The sequence below is a fragment of the Rutidosis leptorrhynchoides genome, chromosome 3, assembly GCF_046630445.1.
Source record: "Rutidosis leptorrhynchoides isolate AG116_Rl617_1_P2 chromosome 3, CSIRO_AGI_Rlap_v1, whole genome shotgun sequence".
Taxonomy (NCBI): domain Eukaryota; kingdom Viridiplantae; phylum Streptophyta; class Magnoliopsida; order Asterales; family Asteraceae; genus Rutidosis; species Rutidosis leptorrhynchoides.
The window spans coordinates 571,690,599-571,714,515 of NC_092335.1; the positions used below are offsets into that span (position 1 = coordinate 571,690,599).

The 23,917-nt window shown below is 31.5% G+C and overlaps 1 pseudogene; it reads left to right on the top strand.

Moving 5' to 3' along the window:
• Positions 1 to 22,504: 22,504 nt before the first annotated feature.
• Positions 22,505 to 23,711, top strand: LOC139898654 (flavonol 3-sulfotransferase-like; annotated as a pseudogene).
• The last annotated feature ends 206 nt before the right edge of the window (positions 23,712 to 23,917 follow it).

The following is a 23,917-nucleotide window of genomic DNA, read 5'->3' on the forward strand; positions in this document are numbered from 1 at the left end:
CACTCTTAATCTAAAAATCAATTTTTGAGTTCTTGAGTTCTTCACAGTGATATACACTAACGTGAATTCGAAACAAATTTCAAAAACTAAAAATGTAGAGTTGTTAGGAATCATTTACTTAAACTTCCTGCAAAATCTCAAGTTCCAATTCTTGATAACGAATTCGAATTTGCGAGTCAAAGTTAAATTGTCAAAAGTCAACTGTTTTGTTCTTGGAGAAATTAGAGCTTGTTTTGATGTTTTAAGTTCAATTGACGATTTCAATAGTTTTTAGGAATGATTTGAAACATGTTTCATGTTGTAAAGATTGTCCAAAATGAACTCAAAATTGAAAACAAATTTTTTTTTTCTTGGCTACGAGCAAACAGTAGGATTTTTTTGTTTTTTTTCTCATTTTTTTTATATCATGAACACATTTTTATTTTTTGTTTCATGTTTGTTTAGAAGTCCTAAAACCATTTTGATGATTGACTATTAAGAATGAAGTTGTTTGATTGTTTAGATTTTGGTGAAGAAGATGAAGTGGGTTGAAACATGTAATAGATAAGTATTTGGGTTTGTATTATAAATCAGAAAAACTGAAATGGAGGAATGGTTAAGGGTGTTGATGAGTGAACGAGAGGTCTCGGGTTCGAGCCCGGCTTGGTGCAATTTTTTTAAAACTGACTCCTAAGGTAGTTTTATACTTTTAAAAATTATTATTATTATTAATATTATTATTATTATCCTTAGGTATTTCTACAACTATTAATTTTACAAAACAAAAGATATATATGTAAATATATTATTACATAAAATATACTAATATTACATAAAATTATGTTTCAACTAATATTATTGATATAACATTAATTAAATATCAAATAAGTATCATAATATATCATAAGAATAATTAATACATAACAAATATATAAACTTAATTGATTTATACAATAATGTGTTAATACTTGATATAGGTTCGTGAATCCGAGGCCAACCCTGCATTGTTCAATGTCGTCATATGTATTTTTACTACAAAATACAGTATTGTGAGTTTCATTTACCTTTTTACCCTTTATATTTTTGGGCTGAGAATACATGCGCAACTTTTATAACTGTTTTACGAAATAGACACAAGTAATCGAAATTACGTTCTATGGTTGAATGATCGAAACTGAATATGCCCCTTTTTATTAAGTCTGGTAATCTAAGAATTAGGGAACAGACACCCTAATTGACGCGAACTCTAAAGATAGATCTATCGGGCCCAACAAGCCCCATCCAAAGTACCGGATGCTTTAGTACTTCGAAATTTATATCATGTCCGAAGGAGGATCCCGGAATGATGGGGATATGATGGGGATATTCTTATATGCATATTGTGAATGTCGGTTACCAGGTGTTCAATCCATATGAATGATATTTTTGTCTCTATGCATGGGACGTATGATTATGAGAAATGGAAGTATGAAATCTTGTGGTCTATTAAAATTATGAAATGATTCTTTATGATAAACTAATGAACTCACCAACCTTTTGGTTGACACTTTAAAGCATGTTTATTCTCAGGTACGAAAGAAATCTTCCGCTGTGCATTTGCTCATATTAGAGATATTACTTGGAGTCATTCATGACATATTTCAAAAGATGTTGCATTCGAGTCGTTGAGTTCATCAAGATTATTATTAAGTCAATTATATTTGGATATATTATGAAATGCTTTACATGCCTGTCAACTGTCGATGTAACGAAAGTTTGTCTTTTAAAAACGAATGCAATGTTTGTAAAATTTATCATATAGAGGTCAATTACCTCGCGATGTAATCAACTGTTGTGAATCGTTTGTAATCGATATGGACTTCGTCCCGATAGATTAGGACGGGTCTCTACAGTTGGTATCAGAGCGGTGGTCTTAGCGAACCAGGTCTTGCATTAGCGTGCCTAACTGATAGTCGTTAGGATGCATTAGTGAGTCTGGACTTCGACCATGTCTGCATGTCAAAAGTTTTGCTTATCATTTTTATCGGAAAACATCTGCTTATCATCCTTAGGAAATTACCTACTCATTATTCTTAGTCTAGACACATTTTACTGCATTGACTACATGAATAGTGTATAGACAAAATTCATATCTTAGCGTATCTGACAATTCATATCTTAGTGTATCTGTTACTGTAGACCTTGCCTGATATCTCTCGTAAATTTCTCCTTAATTTAAGGGATCCTGGTACTATATATATCTATGCAAATTATGCATTGAGAATACCATCTAACTATCAATTGATGCCACTAAACTCTTCATACCAAAAATCTTTCCTGAGATCTTTTAAGATGGCCTCTACGAATCGACCAAGTTCCTCTGACTCCGAAGACAGCGTGACAGGAGCACACCAACCAATCAACTACCGTGATTACTGGAGAAAATGGGGATGGGTTCGCGACATACTCACCCTATGGAGAAAGGAAGAAGGTACTCCATATCATGAATCAAATCTACCACCTAACCTTGGAGTACTTGACCCGCTCACCGGCGAACCCGTTCGCAATACCGTTTATACCCTATTTGCAAGAATTTTTCGTCTTAAAACTACCATTAATGGAACTAGAGAAGATATCCGACCTCTACCTCACATTGATAAACAACTCGGGTTAGTAGAAGAAGTTAGAGAACTCCGAGCTCGAGTATTAACTTTAGAGAGCACGGTATACAATTTGCAATCATCAACAGTATCACCAACACCAGTAACATCACCAGCCTTAGCACCAATGGCACCAGTACCACCAACAACCCAAGTTTCAACAATCCATGCCTCAACATCTCATTCTGTACCTCGAGTATAATTATCGTTCCACAAATCATTCTACATCATTTATTTTCGTTCGACATGACGATTATGTAAACTCTAATGTTTTAGAGATTATGTATCATAGTTCTAATCGTAAATCTGATGAGTTTAATATCACATTGACTCATTAAATCCATAATTACATCTGAAGAAAATATATATGTAAATATATTTTCATAAAGATTGTGATTAAAAATTCTTTCGTACAAACTGTTAATGGTAAAAATATTTTAACGGGTAGGTAATACCCGAGAAATATTTAAGATTTCACATTAATAAGTTACATTGTACAGTCTTCGAATCTGATTCAACGGTCGATTACCATCCTACCTACATCTATCGATATACGAATCCGTTCACCACAGAATAACCATTTTCATTCAAATTCAATTTCATATTTGGATTTTTACTTACCAGAATCCAACAAGTGGCATAATGAAGAAATAATGGACACAATAAAAATTGATTAGAAACAGACTAATTAACAATAAGGAATTTTGTTAAGAAACCATGCTAACTGTTTCAGCTAACTGTTCCTAGCTAACTGATTACATTCTATTTATCGCATTTTATTTATTGCAATTTAATTATCGTAATTTACATTCCCTCAATTTTATTTATTGTCATCTAATTTCTGTTATTTACTTTACGCACTTTAGTTATCGTTATTTAATTCCTGTTATTTATTTTACGCACTTTAAATATCGGGACACGTATACAAGGTTTTGACATATCATATCGATGCATCTATATATATTATTTGAAATCACCATAGACACTCTATATGCAGTAATGATCGAGTTCTCTATACAGGGTTGAGGTTGATTCTATAATAATATATATACTTTGAGTTGTGATCGAGTCTGAGACATGTACACGGGTCCCGATACGTATTAATTAATTCGGATATTATATATTAAGCTATATATGTATTATCGGACTGTTAATTGTAGACTATCAAATATGGACTGTCGACATTGGATAATTAAAATGAATTAAAATATTGATTATAACATATGAAACTAAACATATCTTCAAGTTTGCCACTTGATCTCATCTTAAACCTCATCTGTATCTTGACGATTACAATCTGCGTTCAAACCTTTCATGATTCTTGAAAACACCTCAATCGATAGGATGAATCAACTGCAATTCATCTACGGAAGGAAAGGTTTATGCATATAGTTATGCACCTGAGAAACTCTCGGCAACTGAGTAAAAGTTTAACACGTAGCCGCATCAGATCCTTTGGCATTTATTAGCAAAAATAACTTTGCGATCCCTTTTCAAAGTAGCCAATTTTGTCACAGCTCCAGCAAGTCAACTTCGACTTTTCATTCGAAGTAGCCTTACTATAATCCTGACATATACAATTACCCTTTTTATAACGGAGAATTCTTTTATATTCCACCATATTACCAGAAGACGTACCAGCAGCCTCGTTGTTTTTTTTGGCTTAAATCTCTCTGGCAAATCATTATATTTATTCATTGAAACCCTATCATATACTCATCCGCATCTTGTAACGAGAATTGCCATACCAATTACCGGGAATCATCAAATTTGTATTTTGAGTCTCGCAACGTTTCCACATCAATAGTTATATGTATCCATATAACATTTATCTCTTAGAACTATGATCTTCCATTCTGAAATTCAGAAAAGCACCCAGTCTGTGAATTAATGCTCTAAATTTTGAAAAGTTGAATGAAGCAACAAAAACTATGGATGATTTTAACAGTCAAAAGTTTGATAAAAAAAAGATACGTTGGAAAAGCTCAAAAGGAAGTTTGGTACTGAAAAACGAATTGAGCAAACCATGAAGGAGACTCTGAGCAAATCACAAGGACTAAACTTGTACATAAAGAACCCTGATGATTCTGTTTCTGATGAAGTCTTTAGTGAATATCTTGCTCCTTATTTATTCTAAATCCTTGCGAAAAGATTTTCTTCAATAACATTCGATCTCAGAAATTCTGAAAATATCATCATAAATATCTTTGATATTTCCGAGAATATTTTCATAACAATTCTTATCTGAAATCATTAATCTCTTCGTGCTATCAGTGTTACATCATATAGAAACTGTTAGTTTCTATATTCTGTAAACTTTCGAGCTTGAAATATGAATGTTATTGAAGTAATGTTGGGAACTGATGCATGAGTTAGTATAATATAATGACACTTGTTCAACGTGATTATATTACAGTAAGTCATGCTGAGTTTCTAATGGAACGTGATGATTCACAGATCATAACGTCATCATGTGCCATGTTACACGACTCTTATATTCTACCCAATCTCCAAGTATATCAAGAACATATATTCTTAATAGTTCTATCTTTTTAGATATTCTAGTAATTTGAAAAATCAAGATCGTGCCATTATGATTTCCTTCTAGAACATTAACTATGTTCATTTCAAAATCCATATCTACGAATTCCGGACCATTATTCGCTTAACTTGAAGTCGGGAAGAGGAGACGAAAGTATGGAACTCTTGAATATAAAGAAAATATAAAGCTCGACAACACCACATAAATTACAAACCGTGCATATCAATACGTATTGCCACGTAAAGGTACGGGAAAATTAAAAACACTATAACCCCAAGATAATAGTAGAAGTAAATATAATCCTCCGGTGGTAGATGAAAGAGAAGAATGACAGATATGAAAGTTAAGAGTATATCAAGGATCAGAACTGGATGGAGCATATTAATGAATGCTTTAAAAATGTGAATCAGGGGAGAAAGAATGGAAGGTGTGAGCTGTGAAAATAAGGAAACGAAGGGAGTGGATTTATAGTAAAATATCCGACAGAGCAATCAAAACAGATTATTGCATTTAATCAAAGAAGATCTGATTTCCTATATCGCCGAAGAACCAAATCTTATTACGAAGATTTTCTTTAAATCCCATGAATTCCGGAAATCAACCATAACTACGTCATCAGTTCCCTCTCTTGCGATAGCTTCGATTATACTCTTCGCGTAATCAAATTTTTTTTACCTATATTACTCACTGATGATAAAACTCTAATTTCTAGCTCGGATACGTCATGAAAACATACTTATTGTCAGCCATGACCATTCCACTCAAATTTCGGGACGAAATTTCTTTAACGGGTAGGTACTGTGACGACCCGGAAATTTCCGACCAAATTAAAACTTAATCTTTATATGTTCCAACACAATAAGCAAAGCCTGTAATGTTGAGTCTCGAAATGTTTGAACTATTTATATAGATTCATTTAACCTGTGACTATTTTCGACGATTCACGAACAATTGTGTATAAATAAATATGTAAATATATATACATGTATAAATATAAAAGTGCATATTAAGTTGTATTAATAAAATACAAAATAATCATTTGATTTGAAAATGTAAAATAATGTACAAGATAATTAAGATTAAAATTTATTTATGATTTAAACGAATTCTTATTTTTATTTATTATCATTTTTATGATATTATTTAGTTATTTTATTAGAATTATTATTAATATTATTAGGGTATTTACTATTAATATTTATTAAAAATAAAAATAGGGAATCCCATTATGTTAGAAGTAACTATCAATTTTTTTTTCTTTTTCTTCACATGAAAATAATTTACGTACTTCATGTCTCCAATTTGTTAGAAGTCTACTTCACAAATCAATTGGAAATCAATTTAACTGTTAAATCATGTACCTAATCACTTTATATAAGTTACAAACTGCAATTTGAGTTGAAAACAAAGAAAACCCAGAAAATAAGCTCGACACTCTGTACATTCATCTTTTTCACCATATTTTGATTTAGAACAAATTTTCAAAATGTAATAATGCAGTCATGTTAGGAATCGTCTATCTAAACTATCTGTAAGTTTTCAATCCTCAATTCTTTCTATTAGTTTCTAATTTGAGAGTCAAAGTTTTGGTTTTCAAAGTCAACTAAGTGTTCTTGAATCAAATTCGAGTTTGTTTTGATATCTCCAGTTAATTTGATGATCCATAAAGATTATAGGAATGATTTACAACACAATTCATGTTGTAATCATAACCTATAACACTCTTAATCTAAAAATCAATTTTTGAGTTCTTGAGTTCTTCACAGTGATATACACTAACGTGAATTCGAAACAAATTTCAAAAACTAAAAATGTAGAGTTGTTAGGAATCATTTACTTAAACTTCCTGCAAAATCTCAAGTTCCAATTCTTGATAACGAATTCGAATTTGCGAGTCAAAGTTAAATTGTCAAAAGTCAACTGTTTTGTTCTTGGAGAAATTAGAGCTTGTTTTGATGTTTTAAGTTCAATTGACGATTTCAATAGTTTTTAGGAATGATTTGAAACATGTTTCATGTTGTAAATATTGTCCAAAACGAACTCAAAAATTGAAAACAACTTTTTTTTTCTTGGCTACTAGCAAGCAGTAGGATTTTTTTGTTTTTTTTTTCTCATTTTTTTTTATATCATGAACACATTTTTATTTTTTGTTTCATGTTTGTTTAGAAGTCCTAAAACTATTTTGATAATTGACTATTAAGAATGAAGTTGTTTGATTGTTTAGATTTTGGTGAAGAAGATGAAGTGGGTTGAAACATGTAATAGATAAGTATTTGGGTTTGTATTATAAATCAGAAAAACTGAAATGGAGGAATGGTTAAGGGTGTTGATGAGTGAACGAGAGGTCTCGGGTTCGAGCCCGGCTTGGTGTAATTTTTTTAAAACTGACTCCTAAGGTAGTTTTATACTTTTAAAAATTATTATTATTATTATTAATATTATTATTATTATCCTTAGGTATTTCTACAATTATTAATTTTATAAAACAAAAGATATATATGTAAATATATTATTACATAAAATATACTAATATTACATAAAATTATGTTTCAACTAATATTATTGATATAACATTAATTAAATATCAAATAAGTATCATAATATATTATAAGAATAATTAATACATAACAAATATATAAACTTAATTGATTTATACTATAATGTGTTAATACTTGATATAGGTTCGTGAATCCGAGGCCAACCCTGCATTGTTCAATGTCGTCATATGTATTTTTACTACAAAATACAGTATTGTGAGTTTCATTTACCTTTTTACCCTTTATATTTTTGGGCTGAGAATACATGCGCAACTTTTATAACTGTTTTACGAAATAGACACAAGTAATCGAAATTACGTTCTATGGTTGAATGATCGAAACTGAATATGCCCCTTTTTATTAAGTCTGGTAATCTAAGAATTAGGGAACAGACACCCTAATTGACGCGAACTCTAAAGATAGATCTATCGGGCCCAACAAGCCCCATCCAAAGTACCGGATGCTTTAGTACTTCGAAATTTATATCATGTCCTAAGGAGGATCCCGGAATGATGGGGATATTCTTATATGCATATTGTGAATGTCGGTTACCAGGTGTTCAATCCATATGAATGATATTTTTGTCTCTATGCATGGGACGTATGATTATGTGAAATGGAAGTATGAAATCTTGTGGTCTATTAAAATTATGAAATGATTCTTTATGATAAACTAATGAACTCACCAACCTTTTGGTTGACACTTTAAAGCATGTTTATTCTCAGGTACGAAAGAAATCTTCCGCTGTGCATTTGCTCATATTAGAGATATTACTTGGAGTCATTCATGACATATTTCAAAAGATGTTGCATTCGAGTCATTGAGTTCATCAAGATTATTATTAAGTCAATTATATTTGGATATATTATGAAATGCTTTACATGCATGTCAACTGTCGATGTAACGAAAGTTTGTCTTTTAAAAACGAATGCAATGTTTGTAAAATTTATCATATAGAGGTCAATTACCTCGCGATGTAATCAACTGTTGTGAATCGTTTGTAATCGATATGGACTTCGTCCGGATGGATTAGGACGGGTCTCTACAAATATCAGGATTAAAAGCTGATTTTTAATCTTTAAGGAGATTATCCTTTCTGGGGGTCTGATTCATTAGTCTTATCAAGCTAATTTGCACGGCGCCCTCCCCATTTTACGAGACAGATCCTCTAATGGTTAGGATAAGTCTGACCACATGGCGACCCTGTTTGATGCTGAGGTCCGTGGATTTCCTGCTGATTTTAGAGATGACTTTTCTAGATTTTTCGTCAACCTACAGCTGGTCTGGACGACAACTTCTTGACCTAAATCAAGAAGCGCGTGTCTTTTTCGGAAGACTTTACTTCCTTTTAATGATGGAATTGATTCATCGTGTAGATCCATCTTTTCTTTTCTTTCATCGGGTAAAATAGTTAATTTAGTCCAAAACAAAAGCACCTGCAATAAACTTTACAGAAACATGTGCTAGGTAGTTTTTAATTAAATAACTAGGTAAATTCTCCCCACACTTGGCTTTTTTCATGCGTCTTTTTATATCTTAATAAATAAATTCAAGCGTTTTAGTTGTTTCTCAATTTATGTCCTTTTCGAGGTAACGATAATTTCGGTATTAACACCTAGTTTTCATCGTTCATAAATATGTATAAACATGATCTTGAATTTATTTAGTTGAAAATTTTTAAAATTTTCACAAAATTTAGAAAATAAACTAAGTGCAAACCCGAGAGAATTTATAACCCTTCTCCACACTTGAGATCATGCAATGTCCTCATTTGCATGAAATCAGACTCTAATTATAAATTCATGAGGGTGATTAGTGTAGAAAAGTGATTGAAAATACCCAGTTTGTAATTACAAAGCTGGTCGAATGATAGATGGCGCACCTCATCATTCATTCCTTCTTGTTTTATCACCTATGTTTTTTTTTCCTTCAAAAACGGTTGCTTTTCTGAACTGTTTGCTAATCTTTAAAAATGCGTTTTTTACCCTAATTTATTATGCATGTTTATTAACGAGTTATGCACTAACCCGAACCCCTAATTTAACGTTAAGTGGGGTTAAACTTCCCCACACTTAGCTGACGACATGTGAAGTCAGTAGAATAAGTTTCACGAATTAAAATAGTGAGCCAGTTATTTACATCTCGGGTGGTATAAAATATATCAATGGGTTTAAAGTTTAGACTCACCCGATCGTCACTACTTAATTCTTTTTTAAATGTAGCTTTTAGTAAATGGATATGTCTCTTTTCTGGTTCTTGGTCAAATGGATCGATATACACCGACATACATATTTCTATAGGGTGGACAATTCCTAACATTTCCTTTCGTTCATTCTCGGGATAAAAGTTTTCACCTCTATTACCCAGTTGGGTGAAATTTGAGGTGTCAATATCTATTACAGCTTGTAGTTCATCTTTGGTAGATGACTTGTCTATTGAGAATATTGGGTTGGAAGGTTGTGGAATGGTGAATTTCGGGATCGAAGCAAATTCTTCTTCATTAACGGTACTTATCGGTCCCACCATTTTGGTCTCGGGGGTAAAATTTTCAATGTTATCGTTTTCCCAAGAGTACCAATTTGTCATCCTTACTTCTTCTTCATCCATAGATGGATCGATGATTTCGTCGGTAGAGGCTAATGTGTCGATATGTTGTGAAATTGGTAAGACTGAATAAAAAGTATCATCGGGATAGTTGGTAATTTCGGAGCTCTTGAATTCATCAAAATTCGATGATATGAGATTTTCTTGCACAATACTCTTCAGATCAACAGGTGTGTAGTCTGATAGAGTTTCAGCTTGCCGGTTTACAAACTCTCTCATTTGTTCATTTTGAGCATTGAGTTCTTCGAGTTTGATTTTCATATTGTACAATAAATTTTCAGACACGTAATTTTCCTCATCTACTGGTTGTTGAGTTTGGAAATATTCTTGGGAATAATCCCAATTTGAATTGTATTCTTCGTAATCATTCCATTCAGGTTCCGTGGGTGCGTAATTTTCCATAGGAACGTAATAATAACATTCCCATGTTGAGTGATAATCTCCACAGATTTCACAACCAGTTATTATTTCGTCATTCGTGATCCAAGATTGACCGAACGAATTGTCATCAACACCCGTTTAAGAGTATTGATTTAATTGATTTTGGATATCAAAAAGAGTTTCCATAGCCTTGTTTTCAAAATTTTCCATTTTATTGCGATGGCCAAATTTTAGCTACAATGTGGTGCATTTACTAATTATCCTATTAGTTATAAAAATAGAAAAACTTATATAAGTTGTCCAATTAATAGGCTTTTCTGCTTTTGCCCACGTTTCGAATAGTCAAAAGATGCAGCAGGGAGCCAGAACCCTTTAAATCGGAAGCTCACAACTCAGCCACTAACAAATCCAACTATTACTACGAAGCAGAAAATTGTCAACGTCCATTAATTTAACCACTTAAATAATTTTTCTTTCCATTTGAGATATTAGATAAGAAATAGAGAAAATTTCTAAGTCCTAAAAACTAAAGCGTCGAGAAATAAGAAAGAAAAATAATGCGCGTCGAAAAACGTCAAAAAATAAAAATAAGAAAATAGAGCGTCGTAACTTAAAAGTCTAAAAATTATATCTAAAAAGTTGCGCCTAAAGGTCTAAAGGTAAATGCAATTTTATTCAGAAAACGGCAATTACTTAAAGGCACTAAAATCTATTTAAAACTAAAGCGAAAAACGGCGTCGCAAAATTCTAAAGCACCTAAATCTTAGTCTAAAGAAAAAGCACTTAAGGGATTTTACGGCAAAGCCTAAAAATCTAGAAAATAAAAATAAGCTACGGCAAAAACTATGTCTTAAAACTAGCTACGAACGAAAAATATACAAATATTACGCTAAAACAAATGAAAAGATACAAAATATAAAAATAAACTTAAAGTTATAAAAATTATTTATTTTTATAAAAATATTATTTTTTCATTATTTATTTTATAAAAGTATTAATTTATATATATATTTAATAATACTAATTAATATTTAAAATACAAATTAATTTAAAAACTAAAACTAAATATTAATATTAAATATAAACCTAATTAAGTTTTAATAATAATAATTAAATTATACTCGTAATAAATGCCAAATTAGGGTTCTGGGTGCGTCTGTCAGGGCGGCTCCGCGACTCGTGGAGTTTTAAGCCTGCAAACTCCGCGAGTTGTGGAGTTTGAAAGACGTTTTTTTTTTTAAATTTTATATTGTTTTTCTAAAATGATATATAAATATATTTATAGAAAAATAAATTAAAAATATAGCGTTTCGCCGAGTCCCCGGCAGCGGCGCCAAAAACTTGATGTGGTAGCGTGGGGGTACGTGATAGTACTATATTTTACTACGAAATACGTTACAAATTACACAAGTTTTAATTATTTATTTACAAAATAGATATACCTAAACCTTGCTACAACACTATAGGCAGTGTACCTAATCGTAGAGTAGTATAGTTTTTAGTAAGTCCAGTTCGTTCCACAGGGAGCGGGCTTATTGTACACTATTTTTAAACAACTATATTTGTACAAAATATATAAATATATATATATAATAATATATAAAAGGGGGGGGGTTTACCGTTTAATGACCGTTTTGTCGATTTTATATTTTAAGCGAAGCGTATAGTAAATGACGATATTTAAATAACGATAAAATAAATAACAATAATTAAAATGACAATAAATAAAAGTACGAGGAAATATGAAATAAAATATATTATGCTTATTTAAACTTCCGTAATCATGATGTTTGACGTGTTGATTTTAGTTTATTGCCCATGGGTTAATTGTCCTTTGTCCTGGATTATTTAATATGTCCGTCTGGTTTTTGTCCATAACAGTCCATCGGTCATAAATTTAAAGTGCGAGTGTCCTCGTCAAATTATCCTTATACCCGAAGTCAAATATTCCAACTAATTGAGGACTTAAACTGTAACAAGGTTTTAATATTTTGTTTAATAATTACACCAGGTTATCGACTGCGTGTAACCCAAGGTTTTAATACTTTGTTATCAATTATGCCAAGTGTCCTTGTACATAATTTCACCCCTGTTTTAATAATTCCATAGACTATTAATCCATTCCCGTATCCGGTTAAATGAACGATTATTCGTACATATAAATATCCCGCCCATCGTATCCGATCGAGTGTATGTGGTTATTTATAGGTACGTCCAATTGTAAATCTTTATATTAAAATTAACAAACTATTATTTAGTTAAACAAATATAAAGCCCATTAATAGCCCATAGTCTAATTTCCACAAGTGTCGTTCTTTTGTCCAAACCCCAATTATGGTACAAAGCCCAATTACCCCGTCTTTAATATTTAGTCCAACATCATGATTACTTTGGCTCAAATAAGCATAATAATAACTTAAGTACGAGACATTAATTTAAAAAGGAGAACATAACTTACATTGAGTATTTATCGCGTAGTGTTACACGGACAGAATTTAGACTTCAAAAACCCGTAAAATAACCTTTACATAACCCAAACTAATCTAACATAAAACTACCTTATACTATAATATATATATATATATATATATATATATATATATATATATATATATATATATATATATATATATATATATATATATATATATATATATATTATTAGAGGAGTATTATTATTATGTTATTTTTACTCGCAGAATTCGTGACCTTTTATAGGCATTTTGGAATTTGGCAGCTCCGCGAGTCATGGAGTTTTTGGCCTTCAAACTCCGCGAGTCGTGGAGTTTGAAAATCCAGCTCACAAACTTTTGGCTTCTAGCTTGTCGACATAATAAATATATAAATATAAAATATAAATAATTAATATAATTATTTATATATTATATTATATTCTTGTGCATAGTAGACTTGTAATTTTTAGTCCGTTGCGTCGGGCGTTGATAGTTGACTCATGTCCCGGTTCCGGATTTTCGAACGTCCTTGCGTACAATTTAATATCATGTACTTTGCGTTTTGTAACTTGTACTCTTGTCATTTTGAGACGTTTTTCATCAATAAATTGAACCTTTTGAATTGTATCTTGAACATTTGAGCTTTTTGGACGTTTGTGTCTTCAAATCTTCGTTTTCGCCTTTTGTCTTCGCACTTATTTATTTAAACAATTACAATGAAAATATAATACAATTACATATGAAAACCTATTATTTAGGAGGGATATTGCTATGAAATATATGTTCCTTTTTAGCCTTATCAGGAATATATCAAGAAGCAGAACTGGATGAAGCATATTAACGAATGTTTTAAAATATGAGTTGAGGGAGAAAGAATAGAAGGTGTGAGTTGTAAGGAAACGAAGGAGGTGGATTTATAGTAAAATATCCGACAGAGAAATCAAGAAGATTATCGCATTAATTCGAAGATGATCATAATTTCCGTAATCGCCGAAGAATCAAATCCAATATAGATTACAAAGATTTTCTTTGAATCCGGAGATCAATAGTGATGACGTCAAAAGATATGACGAATCACTATAATTTTATTTCATTTACTTACGATAACTTCACTTATACGCTTCGAGTAATCAAATTATTTATCCATACTTCTTAAACATGATAAAACTCTATAATCGTTATAATAACATTCTCATTGTTAGCCATGACGACCTCTATCAAATTTCGGGGACGAAATTTCTTTAACGGGTCGGTACTGTGACGACCCGGAAATTTCAGAATAAATTTAAACTTAATCTTTATATATTTCCGACATGATAAGCAAAGTCTGTAATGTTGAATCTCAAAAATTTTAAACTATGTTCATACATTCATTTAACCTCGACCAAATTCCGACAATTCACGAACCATTAAATGAACGGATATGATTATATATGTATATGTGTATATATTATAACTTGAAAACATTAACAAAGTATTAGACGTATAATACCTTGCATGAACGTATTTGTTTCAAAATATATTTAAAATAATTATCGACGGAATTAAAAGATAATATCAAATGATTGAATTATCATATACATTAAATTATGATTATGAGTCTATGTTGAGTGGTCCACAATTGATTTGAGAAATCTTCCCATTTTAACAATATTCGGAAGATGGTAAAGTGATTTACAAGTAAGGACAAATTTGTCAATTAGCGAGAGTTAGACAAATATTAGTGGAAGACTAAATTACATAATAATCAATTGATGTAGTTTCCAAATGTACGAAAATGCTTTTCGATATAATAGAACTTGATTATTTAAAATGTCTTTGATTAAATAAACGTAAGTTGGAATATTGGTCGTTAAATATATAGATAACTTGCAACTTGTATTTAAAACGTGTTCATTAAATCTATATGTTTTTCCAATTAGTTACGTACACGATAGTAACATTCGCTTAGTGATGCGATTGATATTTAAAACGTTAGTACATAAATGAATGGTATCTATTTAAGTTTTAAAATGAAAACGTTACGTGTTATAATATTTTTCTAAACGATTTTAAAACAAACTTTAAATTATAATTAGTTTTGAAAAACTAACTATTATATTATTAAATAAATATTTCAATTACATACAATACGTACAAATTTATATTTTTAATGAATATATATATATATATATATATATATATATATATATATATATATATATATATATATATATATATATATATATATATATATATATATTACAAAGTGATTGGTATAATTATTTGATAATTGTAATACTCGTTGGACGTTTCGACTATTATTTAGAGAAGTTTAATTCGAACTTATATGATTTTAAAATAAACGGTGATCCGAAAATAAGTTCTATAAATTTTAGGCTTACTAAAAATGTATTTAGGATCTAGTTATTAAATTTTTAACACTTTTTATATTTTACCCAGAATTGAGAGGGACAGTTGATGTAATTTTTATTTCACAAATTAAGGATCGAATTTTATACCATAATGACCAAAATAAATAAATATAGTTAATTTAAAAATATGGGAGTTTTCTGAACACTTTTATCCGCCACTAACTAACAACGCACTACGATATATCTGTCTGTGTAAATCTGTCGGTAGAAGAAAACAATAAATCCGGCTGCTTTGCTGTTCAATACCTGCACCTCATGACTTATTAATATAATATAATTTATTATTATTATTATTATTATTATTATTATTATTATTATTATTATTATTATTATTACTATTATTATTATTATTATTATTATTATTATTATTATTATTATTATTATTATTATTATTATTATTATTATTCAATCTTATATGTATGTATATCTATATATAAAGAGAGATTAGATTGAAATGGAAAAGACACTCACAACCAACTATCGGCCACCCTTAAACCTCCCTCTGCCGCCACCATACACCACCGTGGGTCACCACCTACACCCGGCCACCTCCATCGACACCCAATATAACCCATCACCTTCATCAATGAATCAAAACCGCCATCACCCTCATCCTATCCACCACCTACAACCACCATCACCCATCATCAAGAGCACCATCCTCCACACCATCACCATAACCGTCACCTCTTACTGCCACCACCATTAATTATTTATTTATTTATTATTATTTTTTTTCTTTCTTTTCACGTTTCTGTTTTGATACAATCGTTAACCACCGGAGGAACATCACCATGATGAGTGCGGTTGATGTACTGCTGCAGTCCGTTGAAACAGTCCCACTTACAGTGATGTTGTTGCAATATGTTGTTCGATTGCTACTCGTAAAACAGTGAATGATGATAGAGATGATGAGTAATGAAAAAGATGAAGATGATATACGGTTATGTTATGATGGTGATGATTAATGAAGGTGACAAAGATGATGTGTATAGTGATATGAAAATGACGATGATGTTCGTTGAAGGTGATATGTTACAGCGATGATGGCGATGGTGATTTGAAAACAGTGATGACCACGATGATTTTGATGTCGTGATGATTAGGATGATGTGTTGATGATGATGTCGATGATGAGATGTTGTTGAGTACATGAAAATAATAATGATGATGAATAGTGAAGATAGTGATCGAAATAATTATACGACTTTGAAGACGGTGATGATGTAGACGATGATGATAGGGAGGTGATCATGAGGATAATGAAATGATACAATGATGATGAAGTTTGATGATGATGATATTAATCATTGAGATGTATAACAATGAATAGTTCTGGAGATAAAAAAAACGGTTTATATTTAATTGAAATCTAAATTAATCTGAAAATCAGGTGTGGACTGATGGTGAAGAGTGTTTGTGGGGAATGAGAGGTCTCGGGTTCGAGTCCGGTTCAGGCCATTCTTTTTAGAACAAGCTTTTGAGGTAGTTTCATTAATAATAATATTATTATTATTATTATTATTATTATTATTATTATTATTATTATTATTATTATTATTATTATCATTATTATTGTTGTTGTATTATTATTAGTATTAAAGTTATTATTATTGTCATTATTATTACTAATACAAGTAATAAATGTTATTTACTTATAAATTACAAAAATGTGTAATATTAGTAATATTGTTAATATAAGTATTAGTATTATTATTAGGTAATAGTATTATTATTGTTTGTATTATTATTAAGATTATAAGTATATATATAAATTTATGAATTTAAAAACTATGGATAAAATTATGATTTAAGTGAACTATTAATTAGTAATATCATTATCATCAATATTATTACTAACACTACCAACAATAATAATTAGTATTATCATTATTAATATCATTTTATTATTACTAGTATCATTATTATTATTAAAATAACTATTAGATATACAAAACTATATATACTACATATAACATAACCAAATTTAATATTTTTATATACAAAACGAATATATGAGATATATATATATATATATATATATATATATATATATATATATATATATATATATGTATATATATATATATATGTATATATATGTATATATATATATATATACATATATATATATATATACATATATATATATATATATACATATATATATATATATATATATATATATATATATTAATAATATAACTAATAAATTAAAAATATATAGATTTATTCGATTACAAGTATATGTTTTAATATATATACGAATGATATAGGTTCGTAAATTCAAGGCTAACGCTGCATTGTTCAGTTTCGTCATATGTATTTTTACTACAAAATACAGTATTGTGAGTTTCATTACTCCCTTTTTAAATGCTTTTGCAATATATATTTTTGGGACTGAGAATACATGCGCAACTTTTATAAATGTTTGGCGAAATAGACACAAGTATTCAAAAATTACATTCTATGGTTGGATTATCGAAATCGAATATGCCCCTTTTTAGCTTGGTAGCCTAAGAATTAGGGAAATGGCCCCTAACTGTCCTGAATCCTAAAGATAGATCTATGGACCTTGACATGTCCCATTCGGGTTACGAATGCTTTAGTACTTCGATTATCATGTCCGATGAGAGTCCCGGAATGATGGGGATATTCTATATGCATCCTGTTAGTTCGGTTATCAAGCGTTCACCATATGAATGATTTTTATCTCTATGCCGTGCGAAATGCCTGATATGAGATTATGTTTATGAGAAATGGAAATGAAAATCTTGTGGTCTATTAAATTATGGAAATGATTGATTACGATAAACTAATGAACTCACCAACCTTTTGGTTGACACTTGAAAGCATGTTTATTCTCAGGTATTAAAGAAATCTTCCGCTATGCATTTGCTCATTTTAAAGATATTACTTGGAGTCATTCATGGCATATTTCAAAAGACGTTGCATTCAAGTCGTTGAGTTTAATAAAGATTATTAGTAAGTAAATGACAGATTAGGTCATTTACAGTTTAGATATTATGAAATGGTATGCATGCCTGTCAACTTTCATTGTAATGGAAGGTTGTCTTTTGAAAACGAATACAATGTTTGTAAAATGTATCATATAGAGGTTAAATACCTCGCAATGTAACCAAATGATATTGTATTCGTCCTTATGGATTAGGACGGGTCGTTACAAACACTACCAAAACGTAGCTAAGGATGATATGAACAACTTTAGCTCTCGCGACATGACCCGATTCACCCTTCTTCTTCCTTAAAGCTGTCTCTCTCTCTCTCTCTCTCTAAGCTTCTCTCTCTCTGGATGGAAATGGGTGGAAGAGGTGAAATGAGGGTAGAGATAACCATTGGGTCAGTTTTAGTGGCTCAAAACCGACCCCCAAGTGAAAAGACACAAATACCCCTTTTAAATTCATTAAATTTCCAACAGCTGGCCTGTCAGGCCATTTGGACGGCGTCCAAAAAGGTTGGACGGCGTCCAAATCAACTGGATCAGTTTTCTGAACTTGTTTTGGTCGTAACTTTCAGAGCGTAACTCCGTTTTCGATGAATCAAATATCGTTGGAAACGTAATGAGATTTACTATCCAATGGTAAGGTTTTAGAACATTAACTCAAACTTTATTTGGGGTCCAAATATACGCTTACATGCCTCGTAATTCGAATGACGTCCAAAATAACGTGTAACTGAAAACAGGGTGTTACAAGACACCAACAAGCTAATAATTTAACATCACAGTTCATCAACACATATTCAAAGTCCACTATTCACAATTCACTTACAAATACAACCAAATTGCACAAATCATAAGCATAACATGTACAAACAGATTGATTAAACTACAACGCCTGCTCCATATAGTAGATACTAGATCTCATGAAGGATTGGTTACTTCTTCAGGACTTCCATATCAGCTTTACACAAATTCCTAATCCATATAGGATCAAACGTCCTGATTTGATTTAGATTCCCTTGGACCACTAATACAATCACAGCCTCTTCAGTTCTGTCATCATAGTACCACAATTTGAACTCCTTTCCAAAGTTTTGACGCATCTTCCTCACGGGAGCAAACTTCATTGTACGAGTCGGTGTGTACTTTGTAACTTAAATTCTCTTTCTCGTGTTCTCGTCTGTTTAATACTTGATCTTTGGGAACTGTGACTTTAACAATGTCCAACCATACTTAAATTCTTTCTTTATTCGATCATGCATCCACTCAGCCCAACCTTCTGTGTCACTATACAGAAACTTTAATCGTGCAAGCTGTATCATTTCGAAATATGACAGTGTCTTGAAATCAACGATGTTCTTGAAATAATCTACACCATATTTCCTGCGAACTCCAAAACAATCTAAATCCTTGAAATATCCCCAACTTAGTATTATACCAGCTATTACCATCCCTGCGTGAACATAGTATAACCTGTACTTCGGTTCTTTTTACATATCTTTCTTAAAGAACGATTGACGATTATCTTGAAAATCTTTCCGCTCTTGTTTCCTTTTACTAATCACCTCAGCCTCAGCTGGTTTTTCCCCACTTGAACTTTCAGCAGTTTTCTTAGTAGCCGCTTTCTCATCAACTTTTTGATTTAACACCTCAGTACGATTTTGTCAGAAAAAGATCCGCAAACTCATGTAACTCTTCACCAACTTCGTCTTCATCACCAGCTTTTGAAGCATCATGAACTTCTTCATTAGAATCCTCTTCAGTAACAACATCCTCTGCACCTTCATCCTCGTCATGTTTATGTACAGTTGGACCTGTTGGTTTGTTAGTTGCTTCACTCAAAAGCATATTTATATCAACATTAAACATTTTCGCTACCTCTTCATGGCTCATTGCATGTACAATCTCGCCCTCTTTAACATCATAGTTTAGCGAGTTCACGACTCTACCTTGATTATCGAAAAAAAATTAAGCTTTTAATATCAACTGAAAGTGCCTGTCATATTGTTGTTGATGTGTTGGATATATTGGGTTTGATACAAACAACCACGGCCAAGGACACTACCGATAAAAATAGAATCTTCAAAGCTAATAAAAACAACCTTATCCCTGATAGACAAGGACCGGGAAATAGTGCAATAATAACGACACGATTAGAGAAAAATCAACTGCAAATAACACGAAAAACAAACATGAACCCAAAATAAAAAGATAATAATACAGTCGAAGAGGAAAATCTGGCAAACAGAAGATGGAACCAAAGAAAACAGATGATATTTTGTGGGTGAAAATTAAGAAGAAAAACCTTCTTGGTGGATAAAAAGCACGGTGACCCATTTATTGAAGTAAGGCGCGGAAGACATGCAGAGGGCATGTCACAGAAATCTAACGGGCAATGACCCAAAAAGGTAACATAAGTTACCAAATTTGACAATCAAGGTAACCCCCAAATCGTGTAAGCCCGAAAAAGATTTCAATTTAATTTTTGTGCAAGAAAAGGATTGCGTGTTTAAAAATTTTAAAATTGTGGTAATATCCAATGAACACAAAATCTAAAATCACGAATTACTTCAAATTGAAACTTGAAACAGATTCCTAGTACTTCGATTAGCATTTGTTGTGAAGCAACTTGATCAAAAACATCACGAAAAACAACGAATAGAGATGAACAAGTCGTTTGAACAAAAGCAAGATTCGAACCCATGATCTTGTTAGAGATATTAGATTAGGGCCAAGTCCAATATGTGGGCTTGGGTCCATTAGGGTTATTATGTACCTTTTAGGGTTACATGTACTCTATATATATCGTACTCTAATATAATAATATGCACGGGTTTTCTATTTTATAACATGGTATCAAGAGCGTGTTGATCCCGAGACCTAGTCAGTCACCTTGAGCCGCTGTCTCTAAGCCTCCCCGTCAAACCTTCCTATCTCAATCTTCTGTCTCAAAAAAAAAAAAAAGAAAAAAAAAACCCTAGCCAAATAACCTGCCGTCGAAAAGAAAAAAAAACACACACACACATGGCAATACACCTACGCATGTTGCCGATCAAAACTCTTTGACTTTTATTTTTATCAACCTAATCTCCCGATTCACAAACCTCGACCATTCATCTGTTATTCCCAACAAAATGTTTTATTTTCGTATTATTCTTTTTAGTCTACACACAAAACCTTAAATTCCTTCAACTTCCTTATCCGTAGACTTGTTTTTAAACCGAATTGTATTTTACCGATTAATCTCGCATCACTTTATTTTATTTAGCAACTTTTTTCTTTTTAACCACATGTCGTTACCAACAAAAACCCTTTGTCGATTTCATCCTTTATTTTTTATTTATTTTTTTATGTCTAGTTGCTATCGTAACATGTAATTTTTAGTTTTATTTATTTTTTAATCGGCGAGGGGCTGAGCCGCCTAGCATAACTAGGTTCCAAACCCCGAAAAAAAAAAGAATATAGAAAAAAAATTCTTTTTGCAGCGTTGAAGAACTGTTATCGTCGACAAAAGAAGCATATCAAAGCGGTACTTGATCCTTAGGCACAGGAAGCCACGTCGTAAAAGAAAAAAAAAACGCTACGGAAAAGGAGAAGCCGTCAAGAAATCTGCGACTCTATAAACTTTCGCCCCAACACAAGCTAATATTATGCATGTTTATTTGTATACAGTAATATAGTTTTGTATATCATGTTAATATATACTCAGTAGCATTTTAACGAATTTATTAAAAAGTGATCCTAAATTATCATTGACCAATAATAATTAAAATTTACAAAAATATATTCATCATAACATGTGTAACTCAAATAACTCATCGGAGTGTCACCAACCATTTCGAAAGTGACGCATAGACCTCAATATTTATCCTATACTTTTTAATAAACAGAATAAGAATACAATCTATCCATATCCATTTATCAATCACAACATCACCATATAAATAATCACACAAACTATAACTTTAGTTGTCATCCAAAATCTGATCATAAATGGAAGATATATTCAAAATTCTTCCTAAACATACATGTAACTGGCTAAAAGATAGGTTGACCTTGTTCAAGTATCAAGGATATTGGAACATACAAAATTTCCATGAAGGAGCAATATTGGCACAAAACATGTTCTTGGCTCACCCAAGTGATGTGTTCTTGTGCAGTTGTCCTAAAACAGGTACAACTTGGCTAAAGGCATTAGCTTTCGCCATTGTAACTCGAGAAAAGTTTAATAAAACGACAACTCCTTTGCTCACAATTATGCCCCATGAATGCGTCCCTTTTCTTGAAAAAGATCTCGACAAAATTATCGAAAACCAGAACAAATCATCTTTAACACTTGTGGGAACACACCTTCCGTACACTTGTTTGCCGGAATCAGTCATATCTTCAAACTGCAAGATTGTTTACGTATACCGAGACGTAAAAGACGTCGTCGTAACCATCCAGGCATAGCCTGGGTGGCCACCAGTACTTCCAATGAAGCAAGAGGTCACGGGTTCGATTCCCTTCAAGGCAAAATACCTTGGGGCGAGCTCCATTTAGTGACTGATTGACTAGAGGATGCTTTACCTGGTAGCGGTAGAGGCCTGACTTGCCGTTTACCCGGGGTTTACCAACTAGAGGAGAGCCATTATGGCTCGTCGCTAGGGGGTTCCTCGTAAAAAAATAAAAATAAAAAAAAAAAAAAAATAGACGTCGTCGTTTCGTATTATAGTTACATGAGAGACATAGTTAATATAGCCGTTGATGATGCGCCGTTTGTAGAGTTTTTTAACGAGTTTTGTGAGGGTGTTGCATGGTACGGACCATACTGGGATCATGTTTTAGGATACTGGAAAGCAAGTAAAGAAAGGGGCCCATCAAGAATTATGTTGTTGAAATATGAAGATATGAAAAAGGATGTTATAAATGAGGTGAAAAAGTTGGCTGAGTTCATTGGGTGTCCGTTTTCTGTTGAAGAAGAAGGAGATGGTGTGATTGAAAATATTGTGAAAATGTGTAGTTTTGAAAATTTGAAAAATTTAGAGGTGAATAAAGTGGAAAACATCATCCAGAAGATGAATTTTCGGTTGAAAATCGGCTTTATTTTAGGAAGGCAAAAGATGGAGATTGGAAGAATTATTTCACAGATGAGATGAAAGAAAAGATTGACAAATTAATGGAACAGAAACTGAGTGAAATTGATTTAGTCCTCAAATAAGAGTTATTATAGTTGTATCTCGCTCTAATTATATGTACTGTTTGAATAAGTGCTTTATTTCAGTTTATCGCTGAAATGAAATGGTTATAGTTCAGTTCAATCTGTTGATATTTAGTTTTCATGAATTGACTACTTTATTCGTAAATTCTGACTTCAACTGTGATCAGTTGTATCATCTTGATAGTTTCTGTATGGGGATATGCATA